General features: G+C 41.2%; 1 protein-coding gene and 1 long non-coding RNA gene across 11 annotated transcripts in view; one reads left to right on the top strand and one right to left on the bottom strand.

Moving 5' to 3' along the window:
* Positions 1-15,196: 15,196 nt before the first annotated feature.
* Positions 15,197-19,561, bottom strand: LOC109144706. Its single transcript, XR_002045616.3, has 2 exons — positions 19,477-19,561; positions 15,197-18,842 (listed from the first exon to the last, which is right to left on the bottom strand). It is a non-coding gene; the product is annotated as an uncharacterized LOC109144706 (long non-coding RNA).
* A 148-nt stretch (positions 19,562-19,709) lies between these two features.
* Positions 19,710-20,394, top strand: part of SUPT20H (SPT20 homolog, SAGA complex component) — a 30,017-nt gene continuing 29,332 nt past the window's right edge. For all 10 annotated transcript variants that reach the window (XR_005603793.1, XM_039566667.1, XM_039566640.1 and 7 more), the window contains exon 1: positions 19,710-19,771. The gene's annotated coding sequence lies outside the window, so the exon portion shown is untranslated. The remainder of the gene's footprint in view (positions 19,772-20,394) is intronic.

Below are 20,394 nucleotides of genomic sequence, written 5' to 3'. Positions count from 1 at the left end.
TGAATGGAGACATAACAAAACAGGGCTATTGATGAAACTTCCACCCCAGAAGTCCACCTTGTCTCCAGTGGAAGGAAACAAAATGCATTAAACCACTTACAAATCACCCTCTGAACTGCTCCAGTAAAGATTATGGAATGTAAGGAGATGAAAGCTAGTGACACTTTACTTTAAATCATGACACTGCAGTTTGCCACTTCATTAGTTGATAAACAGTGAGTTCAGCTGCCCTCACATGAGAGGGGTGAAAGGAGAGGGAGGCATTAACTTCACTTTCTGTTCTATTTCACATGAATTGAGGCTTAAGGCAGAATACACTGATGAGACTTTGAGGGCAAGTAGTTTTCCCACAGACCCACAATGGTTGGAAACAATATTCTGAACCCAGATTTTTAGAGTGACATCTCAGGGTTGACCACAAAATACTTTAACTACACTCTTCAACTCAATGTTATATTGCCTTTTCCCCAAAACACTGTACAAAAAACCCCACAGGCAAACTAAACAAAACCAGTAGGAGAAAATCTGACTGGGTAAAGAAAGCCCTGCATCTCAAGAAGGAACACCCCTGTGGTTACAACAGTTTAAGAGACTTTATTTTTCTAAATAATTTTAATAATTTCTTTGTTCAACAAGATAAAGTGCAAAGTCCTACATGAGGGGATGAACAGCATTAGGCAGAGGTATATGTGAAAAGCGCACACATAAACCAGGTGAAAAGCAGCTCGACAGAAAATGACCTGGGGTTTCTTGTGAACACCAAGTCAAACATGAGCCAGCAATGTGCCCTTGTTGCAAAGAAGCCAAGGTTAACCTGGGCTGCATTAGGCACAGCATTGTCAGCAGGTCAAAAGAGGGATCCTGCCCCTCTGACACTGGTGAGGCTACTCCTGGAGAGCTGTGTCCATGCTGGGCTCATGTGTGTGTCAGTGACTGAAAACAGTTCATGCCTCAAACACTGATATAAAGTTTTGCGCATTATAAAGAAGCTACAACCAAAGAAGCTTCCCTGAAGAGTGGGACTTTGAACTGAAAGTCAAACTGATGATTAGATAAAACGTAATGTCATCTCAGGCTGAAGGAAAGGTGTGCATCCACATACGGCCAAAGCCACCAGCTGCAACTATCCCCGGGTGAGTTTGGGGTGGGGGAGAGCACAGCTCACAGAAGCCAGGTTTACACAGACTGCCCCCAACCGAGGGGGAAGGAGGAGGTTTTGGGTGCAACCTCTGGTGAGAGGCACTAAACACAGGGGGACATGGCCGGACAGGCCCACCCAGCCTGAGCATGTACACCCATGGGACTCTGTGCCTTCCGGGGGGGACCTTCACCACCAAGAGACCAGCTGGAGAGGATTGTCAAGGCACCAGTGGGATCCATGGAGTGGTGATATTTTCCTTATTCTGTCCCTGTCACTCTTTCTGTCCCCCCCACTTATTTTCTACTTCTTTCTTTCTCTCTTTCTGTCTCATCGAATAAAACCCTTACTATTGTCACTAGCATGTGGTCTCGTTTGCATCTTAATTTGGGCAGAGGCATTTCTAAGAACCTTAAAACCAGATCATAACTGTGTGCAACAGAGATATGGACATATTGTAGAGAGTGCAACAAATGGCCACAAAGATGATACAAGAACTGGAACATCTCCCCTATGAAGAGAGGTTGAGGGAGCTGGGACTGTTCAGACTTCAGAAAAGAAGGCTCAGGTGGATCACATCCACGTATACAAACACCTGAAGGGAATGTTTAAAGAGGACAGAGCTGGACTCTTCAGTGGTGCCCAGGGAAAGGACATCAGAAAATGGGAAAACACTCAAACACATGACGTATCATCTGAACATCAGGAAACATTTTTTCTTGCTGTGAGGGTGACCAAGTGCTGGCACATCTGGCCCAGGGAGCTTGTGAAGTCCCCACCCTTGGAGACACTCAAAACCCAACTGGGCACAGCCCTAGGCAACTGGCTTTAGGTGGCCCTGCTTAAGTAGGAACATTAGCCCAGACAACTTTCAGAGGTCACTTCCAATCAATTATTCTGTGTTTCTGTGAAAATAAGCAGTTATTTCAATATTTACAAGTGTGTGCTCATCTTTAACTTATTTCATCTTTTCTTTCTTTTCTTACTTCGCATTTTATAAAGTAGTTGTAAAAAATGAAATGCAGAAAAGACTTGCCACACCACACCCTCACACTGCCTGTCATGTAAACACTTCATTTTTTGTTGACTGTAAATGTTTAGTAGACTAAGGCCAGGGTTTATCTTCCTTAACTCTGTTTACCTAAGTAACTAAGTAACTCATTTGTCTGGGCTCCTGCTGCAAGCAGTACAGTTCATTACAGGCATTGTTAACTGTGGTTAAATGGGCATTTTTATGCAACAGAAACCTGACTGTTACCAAAAGGGACGTTTCCACATTCCCCAAGCTCTTGCATCCCTCCAGGGAAAGAGACAGTACACTGCAACCTGATCCTGCTCAGGATCAGCAGCTGCTAAAAGAGACACAGAAGGAGCAATGAGATGAATGGAGCCAGAGGCATGCTGACTTAGAGTGGGCTTCTGGCCATGACCTCAGTCTACTTTTCTCCACTGGCTTAGAGGAGGTTTAAAAAAATAGCTCACACTGGCCTGTCTGCTAGAAGGAAATTAATCTCTTCTGCTGTAATTAAAAGCATTTCATATTAAATCTGATCAGTTCAGCTGTGTCCCAGCAAAACCCTACAATCTTCAGTGGTTCAAAATCAAGTCTTGTGTGTCTGCATGCAGTTCCCAGTGATGAAAATATATGCAAGAAAAGAAAGGTAGAATTTTATTTTTGTTACTTTGATCAGACACCTTTACATCAATTGTTAGAATTTTAAACTTACTGAGAGTAGGAATCAAGATTCCTGTTACTACCTAGTGCTATGTCCAGATAAAAGTGAATGTGAATGACAAATATCCAGAAAGTACCTACTGAGAAATTCCACTTAGGCACAGCAAAACACATTCAAACATAGCATGATAATAGCAAAGAATGTGCCAATTATCCAGAATAACACTAACACAGAAACATGCTGTCTTTGTGATAATAATGTGATCCACAAAAACTCTCCCAGAAGGAATGAGATCAGATTCCAGTCATTTTTAATATGGTCATTTTTCATCTGTTCATTAATCTAATTCATCATTTACATTCAAGATTTGCATATTTAACTCACTGGACATCTGTCCATTGCTTTCAGTCTAGCTTGTCTGACACAATGCTATAAATGCTCCCATATGTCAATTACTTCATTCTAGTAAACACAGAAAAGGGATGAGGGTGCCAATGAATCTTGCTAAGCTTCTCCCAAAACTGAATCACTGTGGCACAAAAAATAAGATACTATAAAAGAAGTACTAGGAATCCGTCACAAGAAACAGCTGCCTAGATTCACAGCCTGGATTAAAGCAACATAACTGATGTTGGAACCTCTGGGGCTATGACTCAAAGGAGAAATAGACTGTTTGTGGCTATTCAAGCGATTTCTCTGGCTTTGCCTGAAGTGTTACACAGCAATACCCTGCCATCCTACCACTCCCAGCAATCACCTACTGACTCTTGCATGTCCAGAAGCCCTTGAGAAGTGCCAGAGGCACATGTACAAATCTGTTGCACATACACAGTCTAATCCAGGGGACATGGAAAACTAAGCATCTCCAGGTTTCAAAAACTTTCTATGCAAAGTTCATTCTTTTTCAAAGAGCAGGCAAAAAGTGAGCTTAAAACAATCCTACCAGAAATATAAACATTTGCATTCACATAAGTGAAGAAAGCTGCAGAAGCTATACAATAACTTTTTGAATACAGAAATCACCAATTCATTACAATATTTGGTTTTGTTCTCAACCTTTCTAATCAACTACGGACTTTGGTGTCTCCAGCTTACTTCATGACAAAACAAACATTGCTACACCACCTCCATGCAGTCAGCTTCCCTACCTCTCTCTTTTCTTCTGCCTCAAAGCCAAAGTAGTAACGCTAATTTAAAGCCCCTACCCCCTGGGACCTGAGAGGCTTGGACAGTTCAGAGCTACTCAGACAATCTGAAGTAGTGCATACAGAAAAAGACCAGCAGGAAGACTGCAGGACAGAGGATCCTTGGTAACAGGCTACCACATATTAAGCCACAATTTTCAAATGCTTTACTAAGAATACAAAACCTTTTCATTTGCTAAAACTTCTCCTTGAACGAAAAAGAAACTGAAAAAAAGAGTAGAAGAACCCAGGTAATGAAGTGGAAAGCCTGGAAGGGAAAGGAAGAGGGAATGATGCATTGTCCTGTAAGTCCGTAATATTTCTCTTGCCACAGAAGACCAAAAGAAAATTAGACCCCAGTTTTAAGCCTATTTAATTTTTATTAATTATTAGCCTCCAACTATTACTCTAGAGGTGCAAATATAAGCTGAGTCATCCACATGAACATTAAGATGTTCTTACAAGTTTATAACTGTTAGAAGTTACTTACAAGTTTAAAACCGTTCTTACAAATTTATCTGGACTGATTTCATTTCCCCATTTAATTTAGCTGAGTTATGACAGCAGATTATTTTAGATGTGAAACTATGAAGAAGGTAGAAGCACAGAAAAACCACAAAGAGAAACATTTTTTTTAAGTATAATCCATAGTTTTCATATAAAGTTCTTCATCTCAGCTACACCTGGTTCACTCTCCAGGTTTTCAGATTTCTTGCAGGTAGTCTTGGCAATATGGGTGCAGTAGAATTACAAGTACAGAACTAACAGCTCGGTTACTTCTCTGTAAATCAGTGTGGTGAGCATGGAAATCCCCTCTGTCCAAATGAAGATTTGCAGATTGACTTCCCTGGTCACTTGCTTACAGCTGCTACAAGAAGATGTGGCTAGTCAATGGAAAGAAGACTAGTTTACAGTTTTCTCTTCATTTTTAAATGAATGACCTGTTTCATTCAAAAAATACTTTATTGTGATCAACCCATGGCTGTTTTTCTCAGCTTTTCAAATCAAGTTTCTTCATCACATGTAATACATAGAAATACAGTAAAGTTGGCTTTCTGCCAAAATAATTTCCCACTCAAAAATGAGAACACTAAAAGTCAGTGAGAAAGTCATACAGTGACTCAGCAGGAAACATGTAGGACACAGACAGAATCTTAGTCAGAGACTCAGAGTTTATCGACTGTTGTGCATCTCCCCAGGAGAGAGATGTCAAACAATGGGCCCTGAAACATCTGACTCTCAAAACAGAAAATCTAAAATGAAGAACAACCCTTCATTCTTATGGCAATCTGTGTGGATTTGAAAAGTGTGTTAGCACATAAAATACTCAAAACATAAGGACAATGCTGTACCTTAAGAACATAAGAGCTGCCTTCCTAGCTACAGAAAGAGGTTCATTTGATTGAACAGTGCCCTCCAACACTTGATTTAAGGAAAGAGAATAAAAATATAAGTATGGAGAGATCTTCTTTTAATATTTTTTTCATTTCTCTCAATTTCCAGTCCGGGGACATGCTGAGCGAGATTTTGTATCTAGACCACCACTACTGAATTATGCAGAACATCTTTTACCCCTTTGACTAACCAAAAATACCCTTTTTTTCCACTATTTGTATAATGAGAGATTGTATAAAGTCATTCTCTTACTCAACTTCTCTACCAAAGTATTCAGAAAGTACAAAAATTGACTGCAAATGCCTTTTCCTCTTTGTATCACTGAATACAAATGCGTAAGTAAAGTTGAAAAGCTTCCCCCATATGTGGACATAGTTTTCTTCCTTTTCTTTTTTGCCATATTACCATTTTTTCCAATGAAGAGGCTATAAACTTACAGAGAAGAGGGGAAAAAATAAAGAACATAGCACAAATCTTAAATGCTATTCTATTTCATTCTAAGCGGAAAAGGAACAAGGAAAGAGTAGTTGTGAAAAAAAAACCTTACACCATTTAGTCCAACTCTTTCTGGGTTTGCAAGAAAACTCCAGCTGGAAACCTTAGCTAGACAATACTCCAAGCTATGTGGTTTTCACATTTATCTGTCCAAAGAATATCTACTATATCTGCTATGCAAGCCACGTGTTATTTGCACTGTGCTGGGGGCATGAGGTGGCTGCAGAAAAGGAAAATCTATCAGTGACAAATCAGACACATAATGAGGGGATGACATAATCCATTTTTTAGTGAAACTTTGCACACCCTTTCATGCAATCTTGAGCTTTCCACTTGAGTGCTTGGGTAACTTTCTCCACATTTACAGAGGTTGCTCTTTTTCTCAAAGTGGGACTGATTGAAAAGAGTGGGATTTTTTCTAAAATCACAACAGGAAACTTGAAGCAAATATCTTACTGGGTACACTTTCAACTGCTTTTTCTTTGGATAATTAGAACAACTCTGAAGCAATGAAATTAAGAGGTGAAGCTTACTGGTCAATGAAATTATGTATTTTATGTGCCATCAATTTGTTGCAGCAAACATATTTCTTTTACCTTGTATTTCAGTGAATTTCAGTACTGCTCAGCTGTAAAAATAGAATACTTTTGGCTAATAAAAACAGCCCCTCTCTATGCAACATGTTTGTCACACAGGACTATCTATGTCAGAACTAGGTGGACAGTGTATGAGGGGAATGATGTGTGACACTGGTCAAGACACGTAGAAGGAAAAATTAGGCTGAAAAACCCCAAACTTTGAGAGACGTATTAATGTTAGCTAAAAATTTCTCTCATATAGTCCCATGGGCAATTTTTCCTGACTGTAATAATTAATGATGATAAAACTGATAGAGTACCAAATTAAAGAAAATATGAGGAAATCTGGAAATAAAATTTTATATACTAAAAAATAAAAATACTTTAAAAAAATCTGTGGAAGAGCATCTGCACAAAAAAAATTACTTGGTTACAACCAAGAGAAACCTGGTGCCTAAGTGATGCTGGCTTGCTGATATCTGGAGAGCAGACTTCTGTCTTCTGTGAGAAGACAACAGAAGCTGCCCCCACATTGGACTGGGCCAGTTCCACCCACCTTCATGATGAATGCACCACTGGCCAAAGCTGAGCCCATCAGAGAGACAGAGGTAATGTCTCTGTCAAAAATGCTGCACAGCAGCATCTGGGAGAGAGGAGTAAGAAAACGTGAGAGAAGCAGGTCTGCAGACACCAAGGACACTGAAGAAGCAGAGGGAGGAGATGCTCCAGGTACCAGAGCAGAGATTCTCCTGCAGCCCGTGATGCAGATGATAAGCCAGGTTGTTTCCCTGAAGTCCCGAGGATCACAGTGGATCAGATATCCACCTGCAGCCCATGGCAGGGCATGCTGGAGCAGATGGGTGTGCCCCAAAGCAAGCTGCAGCCCATGGGCATCCCACACAGGTGAAGGATCCTGGCAGGAGCTGCAGCCTGTGGAGAGAGCCCAGAGTGGTGCGAGTTTCCTGGCAGGATTTGGGAGCCCATGACGGACCACACTGAAGCAATCCATTCCTGAAGGACTCTTCCACCCTGTGGAAGTTTGTGAAGAATTGCAGCCAATGGGAAGGACTCACGTTGGAGAAGGTCACAAAGGACTGTAGCCTATGGGTAAGGATCCCACACCGAAACATGGGAAGAAAACAGGGAGGAAGGAGTGGCAGAGATATGTGATGAACTGATCACAGCCCCCATTCCCCATCCCCCTGTGCTGATGAGGGTAGGAGGAGATGGAGAAGTTGGTAGTGAAGCTGAGCCCAGGAAGAAGGGAGGGGTGTGGGAAGGTATTTTAAGATTAATTCTTATTTCTCATTATTGGAAAATAATAAATTAAATTAATTTAATTTTGTCAAGTTGAGTCTGTTTTGCCCATGGTGGCAGTTGAAAAGTGATCTTTCTGTCCTTAACCCACCTACGAGCTTTTCATTGCATTTTCTTCCCCTGTCCTTTTGATGGAGAGAGAGCGATAGAGCAGCTTGCTGGCCACCTCATGGCCCAGCAGGACAGGAAGGCACTGGAAGGTGAGGAGTATACAGCCTGTAAACTCTCACAGATAGTGAATAAACCTTTACTTCTTGTGACCACAAGAACTGTGTCTCCTCAGTCTTCCTGCTGCGCCAGGAGTCTTCCTACATCTTAGACTGTGACATTATTTGAGTGTTATTTGAGTAATCAGTACTGAACTAAACCTTCAGCAAAATGTTAAAATAAATTCTGAATCTAAAGTTGTCTCTTCTTTAGAGAGAAACACAAACATAAGCCACACATACTCTGATTACTCCTTGAAAGTCTCTGAAGTTCAGAAAGGCTACCCTAATAGTTGGAAAAACTCCATTTGAGGCATTTCTATTTACTCTTTACTATGAATTCTTACTCATTTATTGTCATGAAATGTTATCTACTTTTTGATATATGGTAGAGTAAATGCTGCATTTGAAAGAGGTAGCTGTCTGAAATGATATACAAGTAGTCATTGCAGAAGGCATTAGTTTCAGACAGAAATAGCAAAAGGCAATGCCAGAGACTTCTCCAGCTTACAGCTGGATCAACTTCAAAATCTCATTTATTTGTCTAGCCATTCAGAATAGAAGAGTAAGGTTTTTTAATTAAGCCTGTTCATAGCATCTGCAGAATTGGAGAGTTGCTGTCTACATCAGAATAATGCTTGAGCTGCTTAAAAGACAAGGTTATGAAGTCAAGAGAAAGAACATACAATATTTATAACCCACATCATTAAATTTGTAGTAAAACTCTTCTTTAAAGAAAATAACAATTACACCAATTACATTACTTCTGAAGGATCCCAAAATTGCAATTAAGAATTACTTCACAAATAACTGAAATACAGCTGTACTTGAAAAACTACTATTTATTATAGTATAATAGTAATGCTATTCAGAAGGCCTTTTGTAAAGACAACATACAGTTACATAATTTCTGATTTAAATTTCTAATTAAAAAATTTATCAGGATGTTTTAACTGTCTGAGTAGCACTGCGAACTTAAAACCAGGACTGGATTACTCATATGACATAAAGTTTAAAACATAAATGCAGGACCACTGTCCAACACTTTGGGCATGAGACAAAAATCTAAGGTAGATTAACAGAGACATGATTAGCAGAACAGTAAAGGACAAAGGCTTGAATCAGTGTCAGACTTTGAAGATGACATTTTGATGTCATCAGACCTAGAGAGGAATCCAGTGACCTTAGAGATTTCCAGTTTCATGGACAATCCAGAACACCTGCACAGAGCTGACAGCTACGTCACAGGACTTGCAGGAAAAATGTGGAGCAGCTGAATTCCAGGAATGTACCCCTACCACCAAAAAGGGCATTAAGCTCCCATGCATAGGAAACAAAATCTTCTTCCCACCTATATAACAAACTGATCCAGTTTATCCTAAAAGAGACACCTACAAGTGATCAGCCAAATAATCTTTGAAGAGTATTGGGTTGAATTAATGCAAGTGAATCCCACTCTGTTCCCTGTACTGATCTCTACTATATCAGCATCTGAGGCACCTCACATGAATATAGAAACTTCTTTTGAGACGCAGAAGCTTAGGTGACTGTACTCTGGGCATGACTCCCCCCCTTGAGTCCTCAAAGATACACATACTTGAAAGATACCTGTAAATATAAATAGGAATTTAAACCAGAAATAGCGTAGCCTGTCTGGAGTTCTTTAGCAATTACAATGTATAGGAACAAATAGAAACAAGTGGGATGTCCTCAAGTATCAAGTCTATTTTTCCACAGCTGTAGAATGGCAAATCCAAAGTAAGAAATGTCCTTTCCTCGCCTTCACACACACCAGAAGCCATGACACACTTTATTTCCCATACCAAATGTGGTATTCTTAATACAAAAAAACAGTAGCACCAAAAAACAGCCCTTGCCACGCCAAGAGTTTAGACAATATCTAAAAGCACCACTGACTTGAGAATATGCAAATATATGTGACCTGCAAAGTCAAAAAATATGTTATTTCCAAGGCAGCAGTTTGTCCTGGGCATAGTATTAACACTTTTAGCAAAACAAAACAAAGACAAAACAAAAGAGACCTCAGATTGTGGAGGGACCCAGGTCAGTGAAAGGTGCACTATGCTTCTTTTAAAGCCACAGGTTTTGGGCTGGCCGGTCTCTTCAGTAAGCCTAACTTCCTACACCTTCTTTCAGGACTGAAATGAAATCCATAGGCAAAAAGTCCTTAAAATCATGAGGAGTAGATGTTAGTTTTGATAAGACATTTATTTTAACACATAAACAGTATTTAAAAGCCAACTTTTCAGTAACATATGGAATAAATTGGCTGTGTTCATGTAAGAAAAGCCCAGATACTTTAGATTTCAGTATCAGTTCAAAGCTTTGGATTTATTTATCATTTACAGCATATGTAAACAAGTAATAATTCATGAAAGAAAGAAAATAAAAAGCCAAAACAAAAAGCAAGCAAATTCTCATAGGAGAGCTTTCTGGATTCTCTAAACAAAAAGATTCTGTCTGACTCTATCTGGAAAGCAACAAAAAGAAAATGGCTTTGAGTCAATGTTCTTCTTAACAGACACACTTGAGGCTCATAAAGCTGAAAAGCAGAGGCTGCCAACAGCTGGAAAGAAACATATATTCTCAAACAAAATTATGACCTGATATATAAGACAAAGTTACATCATAAGGATACTTGGCCTGCTAACCATGCGATTTTTTCCATGCTCTGTCAGCTTAGCAATATTTAATCTGACTTCTTTTCAGAACTACTTATTCATAAAAAAGACTATTATTTATAGTGAACACCATTTTAAATCGACCTAAAACAGAGGCATATTGAAAAATTTTAAATTTTGAGGCACAAAAATATAACACAATGACATTCTTTCTGGGCTTGAGAGAAAAAAAATAAAGGGTCCTGCTTTCAGCTATTTCATTCATCATTTATTAATTTTACTACAGTTAAAACTAGTATTAAATAACTTAATCCAGACTTCCTTTAAGAGTCTCACCACAGAGGAGTCCCAGCTACCATTTCAGGTGTGTTAACTGGAAGCATAGCTCAGCAAAATCAGTGTTTGGTATCTCTTCGATTCGTACAGAAACTCTGCAGCTGGCTACGTTTCTGATACCAGAACTCACCTGATGCCTAGAGTGCTGTGCCTGGGGCTTGTCAGAAGAAATGTGCTCCTGATAGCTCTGAAAACTCAGCACCTATTTCATGCATAATAAACCAGGTAAAGTGTTCCTCCAGGCCCAGGCCTATTACATTAAGAGCTCAATTCTTGAGGCATGTTCAGAGCACATGCAGTGTATCAATCTCTCCATAAGGGAGATTGAAGTGTCCGTCTTTCCATCATTGCACAATGATTAGTGTGACTAGCAAAGATTTTGTACAATGGCTATATAAGTCCACTCCTTTCTTGTGTGATTAAAGATATTGCTCCTGCTGTCCCAGGGAATCCCCTCCCCACAGCTCTAGGATGTTCAGAAAAATGTATGTTTCTAGCATAAGACAGGGTGAGGGAAGAATGGAGAAAATGGGAGTTATTCTTGTTAGCTCCATTCAAATTGGGCCATTTTTCATTGTTAAGAAAAGGTTCTTCAAACTAGATAGGGAGAAAGAACATGGAAGACAGTGAGAAAAAGCTTCAGAGAAAGGACTGATAAATGTGGATCTAATCTTTGATCATCTTTTGAGAGCAAGGACTGATGTTGCCTTAGTTTTGTTACTATGGCTTTACCTTCAAAGGAATTCCTGTGTAATGACCCTGCTGCAGAGAAAGCTGGGAAACGTTATGATTAACAACACTGCTGTTTACAACAATTTCAACAGTGCAGTGTATATGATTTCCCAATCAGCATGTTGACACTCATGAAATATCCACAGGTACTTAGCTCTGCCTAACATAATTATAGTATGTTTCCACCAGAAAAAGGAGCATGCCAAAGCACTTGCTCTGCCCCTTCAGCAACCTGACATAGCATGGTGTGCATGCAGCCTGGTAAACTCACCACCTTCCAAAACAGAGTGACCTTGGGCCAGATGCCAGTTTGATGGCAGACTTGCACATGGAATCCATCTCCCAGAGCTTGGAAGTGGCCCACACACCTCTCTGCATGTCTGATAGGCCACATGCATTGAATAACTTCAGACACACAGATGGGCACATGCTCACACATGGGCACTTGCTGAACGCACTGTGTCTTAACATGCTGCCTCTGCATGCTCATATTCCCAAAGCTCCAACTGCTTTGATTTTTTATTACTTATATCCATGTCAGACAGCTTTCCATGCTTTCTGAGGCTTGCCTTCTTGGTTGGAGACAACAAAATTGTTAGTCAGCAAAGAATCCATGACACGCTTAACCCACACCTTGTCTTGGGACTCAGCAATACAACAAAGAAAAGTGCTACTGAGGCCCAGAATTCCTTTCTAAGGCCAATTGTAATAAGGAGGGTCTAAGTTTGCTATGCATTACCTCTTAAGAGAGGAAAGGTCTAAGGCCTGAAAGACTAACACCCATTGGCAAGACTACACTGTGCTACAAGTGGGATGACCAACAATGGATGAAGAATTTCCCCATACAGAGGGCCAACTTTGGAGTTCTCTGTGGAGAACTGGCCCCGGATATCCACCTTGAGACCATGACAAGCCACCATCACAATGGAGAAAAAGATTGTCATTCTTTACTCTTCATTTCATTACCCCAACTTTTGCCAAATACTGGGTAACCAAATTAGTTTCAGAAAGTTTCTGGCATGCAGGAAGGTGTATGAGATTGCTGAAGCAACCAACTACACCATCTACACACGACTACTACATAGCAGCAACGCTTGATTATTATTTTTGGCATAAGTAGTAGGACAGAGATGCACTGAACAAGTAACTCTTTTTAAATTGAGTGTCCTGAACAACAGTATCATGGGAAAAGTAAAATGTGAGAGTCAAAAGACTTAAACAACTGAGGCTTCAAAACCACGGTTTGTTCATACCACAACATGGGGTGGATCAGCCAGGTCTGGCAAAAAAAACAAACTATCCTGGACTGTCAGTGCGCTACAGCAAAAGTTCAATCAAGTCTACAGTAACAAATAATCACAACATGTACCACCCTTCCTGCTGACAGAGATAGGTAAGTTTGTTCTGCACCATCTTACAATATTGTGAAAAATTTAGAAGAGTTCACATTGTTTTTCCTAATTTTGGTTCACTAAGACAAGTTGAAAACAAATCCCAGCACATAGCCAAAAGGATTTCCTTTGCTAGGGAGTATTAAAAATGCACAAACACATCACATTGCATTCTCCTGCAAATACTGGTATCAGACCTGCTCAGAAACATAACAACAACTTTCATTGTCCAAATTCAATCAAATCTGTCAGTGTGAGATTTTAAAAGAATAATTAAGCCAATTATCAAGGAAAGAATCTTAGTTATTCTGGATAAAAACACAACTGCATATGTGAAATTTTAAATCATTGATTTTTTCAAAAAATTAGGAAAGGAGGGAAAAATGATAAAAATAAAACACTATCAGATCTTTCAAACATCTTGCTCTCAGTTTAATGTTCAATCTTCTGGCTCTCCCACAGTCCCTTCAAGCTGTGGTTTTGCAGCTTCACTACTCCAGAGCCACACATGGCAGACGTCACATGTCAACCTGATCTGGGATTTGTTGACTACTGGTCATGTAATATGGCTACTGGGCTGGTAGAATGCCAGCAAAGCCAGGAGCACAATCCCACTGCACGTGCCTCTATAGCAGCCACAGCCCTCCCCTGCAGCTCCCCCAGCACTCACTTGGAGCACACCTACTCCACAGGCAGGCGTGCATCCGTCCTGCAATGCCACGGGCACAGCAAGGAGCTGGTGCTGCTGTTCTCACCCCCACTTGCAGGCACACACCCATAATGCACATAGACATCAAAATGATAAATGAATGCTGTTTTTTTAAAGTCTGGTCACTTGAGAGAGATGTCTCAGATATGTTAGACACTGATCTCATAACAAACAATGGCAAAGAAATGAGCATCACTTCCAGTCTGGATAAATACTTATCTCTTCAGGTTGCCTGTTCTTGTCACAAGATGGAGCTGGTCATCTCAGACAGTCAATACAGGAGAAAAAAGAATGTTTCCTTTCTTACACCAGAAGCAATTGGAAGCTCCTCATCTGCTGTCCCTTGGCCTTGACATGCACTGGTGTAGTCAGAGTGTTAAGCCTTTGTAAAGGTTTGCCATGAGCCTTGTGGCTCTCTTTGCTTTAGCATGCATGGATTTTACAAAAGGGAAACTACTAAAGAGCAGAATAAAATATGAACAAAGTAGTGATCATGTGCTGTATTTTAGCTATTCATAACAAGATTAAATCAGTTCTTACTATCACCAAGTAAAGTGCAGAAGGCCCAGGACCATGTGTGAAATGCTGTGTCAAAGACCTTGCCCATGCTTTGGGTTACAAACCATTAGTATTGTAACCCCTTCCTTTAAAATGTTGCTGAGAAGGTTACAGGACTTGAAGAAACCCTTGTTCTACGGAACTAAGAAAAATTCCTTATACCTGTCTCTGATCTTCTTCAAGTAGACACTTAGATAACCAGTGTATAAAATGCAATCACAAAGCTGGAACTAAAACGGCAATAGCAATTTAATAGAATTTTAGAGATATATGAATTAAAAAACAGATTAGATATTTTTTGTCACTGCTCTATAATTTTATAATAACCATGGACCTGCCAAACTGACCTACTTCAGCAGTAGTAAATACAATGGATTATTTAGTATTGGCTGAGTAATGTAACATATTCTAAATTTCCATAATTTTCCATAATTTCTCAAAAAATTCTCACTTCTGGCAACCTCCTAAGAGATTTCTCTCTAGTTGATTTTTAATCATTTACCTTAGCAGTACAGCCCTGACCTCTAGTGGGTTCAGTGCACACTGCTGCAGGCAGAATAACATGCTAACTTGGTTTCATAAACAGTATCATTTAAACCTGGAAAATGTAGAATTTCCAGCAAAGCCATGCAATCAGCCAAGGAATAGCTGTTTTATTAAACAGATGAAAATTAATTGCAGGCTAACAGCAGTACTGTGTTTGTCTTATGCCAACATCCATCTGGTTGATGAGGTGTTTTGATTCTCAGCAGATGACTGCTCATTCCCATTGGGAACTCTGTATTAGGTAAACCCCATTATTAGTCTCTTAGTTATCCACATAGTTTGCTTGACTTATCTTTTTTTTTTTTTTGCTAACTTACCTTCAGACCAAGAAATACCTATTATTGGATTCAGAAAAACAAGTAAGACAGGTTAAGTACATTCCCATTTTTCTATCATCTAAGAATTAGATTAAGACCTAATTGCTGCAAAGGCTTATGAACCTCTATTACATTCAGTAAAAATTTAACACTTGCATGATACAGTCCAGTTACTCAAAGACTGAGGATCTTAGGTTTCCTGTTATTTTTGTCCCACAGTGAAAATTAAACCCAGAGCTCTGAAAAGATTACTGCAATGATCTTCCAATTAAATATGGGAGGCTTCCACATAAAGACTGCAGAAAATATGCAAGAGACAACATTAAATTCAGCTGCCTTCATCTAGAAGGTCAAAGAAAGACACAAAGTGATAGAAATGTGGTCTGCCTCTTTCAGACCACATTACCCCTGACACAGGGTAAATGATGCATGGACAGCCTTAACAGGATAGCCACAGATACCCTGCCATGCTCCTTCCTACATGCCCTACATGTGTCTCCAGCACAGAAGTCCTCATGAAAACACTCATATAGTTGATTCTCTTAGTCACACAACTAATGTTGTTCTGATTTGCTGTGAACTAAGCAAATGGGAATCAGACCAAACTAGACAGAGAGAACATTGGAATTATTATTATTATTATTAATAATAATAATAATAAATTAAACAAAGATACCTCTTCCAAAGAGTGACAAATGTGCTGCACTTTCACATCATCTGTAAAAGTTAAAAATGCAAATATGCAGATATGTTTTCCAGATTCTGAGTTCTGCAAGAGAAGGCCAACAAATCTTTTACTCGTGAAGTCTGGAATACTCAGTCAGAGCAGCCAACCAAAAATTAATTATGTAGAAATAGTACATTTCTTTGCTTATTCATTACAGAAGCAGCTCAATAAAGATGCACTTTTTATTCTTTCAAGGAGAAGAAAATATCCTATTTCTATCCTTACTACAGATTAATTAATTCAATATCTACATTAATTTTGCTCATAATCAAAGCACATATTTTATACTTTGCCAAATAAGAATAATGTTACAAAAATTTCTAGGGATCCTGAGGCTGCCCTTAACTTTGTTACACTGAGATTCTTGCATTCAGACATCATTGTCTTAATTAGAGGGCCTTGTTTTATTGTTCCACTATGGTTTGCCATGGCAACCTCACTGTTTAGTTGACTGCTTTGATTGGTCATGTTGGATCAACTGGTAGTGGACAAAATTCTCTTCCCTGAAATACTCTAAGTATAATGGCTTCGTTGTAAGCCTTCCTTTATATGCTAGCAACCTAGGTAAGTTTGGCATCATAGATTCATACTTAGATTTTTTGGCTGTATCGGTACTGCCCTAAGTTCTCCTTAATGTGCCTTCAGTGCCAAACTCCTCCAACCACAGGTTCCCTGGCTCTTGGAAAGAATATGACACTTATTCCAAATCCAAATGCAAACAACAGACTGACCTAGCACCATGAGACATTAATTAGTATAGGCATGCTTTAGCATTCTCATAATGGTTTCTGTGTAAGCCCACAGCAAGAAAAGGACCAGCCAGAGCAGCCTTCCTACATAAAGTACAACCTGGATTGCATAACCTCCTCAGGCCCAAGCTAACACTGCCTTGCCTGCCTCCAGATCATCAGGGAGCCGATCTACCCTGACCACTGTCCATCTTCTCAGTTCTTACTTCCTTCTCCCCACCTTTCTCAAGAAAACAGAAAAACTGCATCCAAAAATCAGTCCTGGGAACCTCATCCTCTGGCTTACTCTCCGTGGCTCACAACATTTCAGATTTATCATCTCTGTTAAATCTCCTTGCTTTATTTGCTATCCTGAAAAGGATTATTAGTTCCTAAATTCATTCCCTGACATCCCCATTTCTGTGTACAGAAATCCAAGCAAGTCTTTACGCACCTCATCTCCTACTGAACAGTTTTTGTTGTGACCATTAGGAGCCATCAAGTTTAAACAAGTGGGGAACAATGGAAGAAGGGATGGGAATTAAATATTCTGGGCCAGGTTGCCCATCCTGCTCCTCTTTTATGTCTCCTACATGCTGGTAGGAGTGAGACAATCTTTTATGTAGGACTGGGGAGTAAAGTGTTAGAGGTGCAAATAAGTTCAGGGTAGAGAAAAATGGAGATGTTGAAGAAGTCACAGAATAGAGATTGTCTCCATGTGTTCCATATATCTGTAGTGTGAATTCCCTGATCATCCTCCTAAGGTTTCACAATGTCCTGCAATGTCTATAGGATAGTCCAGCTTTAGGACCTTCACTGCAACTTCCATCAGAAGAAAACTTTCAAAATAATACATGATTGGAAGAGAGTAGCTTCAAGTGTTATATTTGTCTCATAGAAATCATAGATAATTTGCAATCGTAAATCAATTTCTTTAGTAATCGGTCCAGACAACCAAAAAAGATGCCTAAGACACTAAGTCAGACAATTCTGAAAATCAAGGCTGTTTTAAGGTGTCTCTACTAAGCATCTCAAAACTGAGGCATGAACAACTCTTGCAGAAAGGCCCAGTTTGAGATGGAGACAGATAATTCTAGGTGTCTCTATGTGTTAATGCTCCCATAGTCAGAGGAACCCTTTAATGCAGCCAAGAGGTCCCAAGGGAGTGACTTAGTTGACCAGCAGGAGGCTAAGACAGGGGCAACGTCTCCAGCTGAAGAACACAGATCTCCCTCAAGTTCTGTGCTACATTTGCCAGTCCTCTAAAATTCTATTTAAACAGTCAAATAAGAAATACCTGCCTACAAAAGACTGGATGGTTATACCTGACAAGGTGTATCTGACCTTAAAAGTAAATGGAAGCTGTGGGGCTTCTGCATGTCTGCAAATCATTTAAGTCCTAAATACAGATGTACATAACCAGGGTAGGAAATGATACCACAGGGATTTATAACTGCCCACACAGAAAGTCAATGACATAACTGAGTCAGAATTCAGGAGTTCGCATCTGTTTGCCCTAAGTATCATCCACATGCCCACAGTCTGTCTCACTTGAATGAAGCACTTTCTACTCACAGCATGCTGTCATTTCTTTTTAATGTTTGTACTCAAATGAGAGAGACCGTACTTGAACCACTGTCTCAGCCTCAGCATATAAATCTGACTCAGATTCATAGGCCTGCAAGCCATTTAATTTTGAAACAGCACAGGAAAATGTAAAACAGCTTTGCAATTTAGTACTGGGACAAGTTTATCTATATGGCTACAGAACTCTGGTACTCCCAGGCACACAACACAGAACTTTAGAGAATTTAGGTCAAAGGATGGCACAACTGCATCCTCAAAGGAGCTTCAAAGTTGGATCAAATGCAGCTGCTGAACTGTTGGACCATGTACCTATTTAGTACCTAGATGAGTCAAGGAAGAACTGCCACCCGCTCCTGGACCAAGACAGGATCCTGGTCATCTTTTCTCTGGTGTTCAGGAACAACATGGGCTCCTAAAAAAATCAATAAAGTAGCCTTCCAGTTGCTGAAATTAGGTGTCCAACTCATTTATGCCCAGAGCTGAAGAACAGTGATCTCATCAGACGTTTTATTCTATGCACTGAGAACATCCGAGAGACTCCAGGCACCACTGGTAATTGATTCCCAACGTTTCAGTTATCCTGTAAGACACAGAAGGGCTACTAAGAATCCAGTGCGGAAACCAAAGCAGTGTCAGCACCAAGACAGAGTACCTGGGTAGTTCTACAAGAAGCATTTCACTCTATCCAGAGCTACCTGGAGCTCCCAGTGTCTGAATTTTCTCGGGTTTTCAAGTCACCTCTTGCTAGGACATGTCTGCATCACAAGGTTAACAAAAGCATTGAAGAGCGGTGTTAGGTATGGCTTTTCCTACAGGACTGGCTACTGGTTCACAGGATAACACATTTGCTCATTGCTGTGAACAAATAAATTATGACTCAGCCAGAAGTGCTAGAAACGACTGGGAAAAACATGCTACAAGTCATAAAAGTGCTCTGCCCATGGACATATGAACAATGTATGGCGTAGATGTCCCTGGTAGAGCTTGGAAATACTTAAAGAGTATGGATGCCCATAGACTCCATATGCCCATGGGCTCCCCAGGCAAGTGGTCACAGTACCAGCTTGACAGACATCACGAAGTCCTTGGACAATGCTCTCACGCACATCGTGTGACTCTTGGGGACGGTCCCGTGCAGGGCCAGTAGATGGACATACCAAAACCCTTCAAATATCCTCACAGCACCCCTGACACACACAGAAGCCTATCCTGACCTTCACACGGGCATTGAACCTTTGGCTTGCAGCGCTCTTTACTACCACCAAACCCTCCGAACTGCTCGGCCCCCATCCGCGTCCCTCAGGCACGCACCCTCCCGCCTCCTCAGCGGCGCCGCGGCCGCTCCCGGTGCTGCCCCGCCCCTCGCGGTCTCCACGGCGACCTGCCCGCCCCTTCCGGCCGCGGCTCGGAAGCGGCCGGGCGGAAGCGGCCGGGGCGCCGCGGCGGGGGCGGATGCGCGGGCGGGCGGCGGGGCCGCTGTGCCGGGGGCTCCGCGGGAGAGGCCGCCAGGTACCGGCGCTCGGCGGGCACGGGGAGCCCCGCACCAGCCGGGGAGGGGGCGGCGGGCACGGGGTCGGGGCCGGGGCCGGGGCTGGGCCGGGCGGGACGGGGGGGCCCGGCCTGCGCCCTTGGCTTGGGCCGGCCCGGCCCTTCCCGGCCCTTCCCGGCCCTTCCCGGCCGGCCGCTGCCGTCGGTGGCTGCGCCGCTCGCTCTCCGCCCCGGCGGCTCCGCGGAGGCGGCCGCAGCAAATTATTTTCATTTCCTGATTGACAGCTTGCTGTGAGTCAGTATTAAACCAAACAATGCCACAAGACACCGCTAGTGGAGGTGTTGGCTATGGAATAACACCTTCTCAGAAGCAAAACAAAGCTGATGGGGTGTGCTAAACGCTCTGCTTGTCATTAAACGTTTTAGCCTTGTGTGCATCTGAGGATGTGACATTTGGGATAGTCTAGGTAGACTGCTGCAGTAGAGAAAAGTATATATACACTTATAAGCTTTTTGCTTTACTATTGAATAAAACCACTGTAAGGTGATTGTGAAAAGCAGTAGTAGTCATTGGACTGAACCTCTGCACTAGCAGCGAATGGAGCTCTTGTTCCTACTTTTGGAGGAAAGGAAACTATGCAAAT

Source organism: Corvus cornix, chromosome 1 (genome assembly GCF_000738735.6).
Source record: "Corvus cornix cornix isolate S_Up_H32 chromosome 1, ASM73873v5, whole genome shotgun sequence".
Lineage (NCBI taxonomy): Eukaryota > Metazoa > Chordata > Aves > Passeriformes > Corvidae > Corvus > Corvus cornix.
The sequence above is the reverse complement of the archived record's forward strand: the minus strand, read 5'-3'. Positions and strand labels throughout refer to the sequence as shown.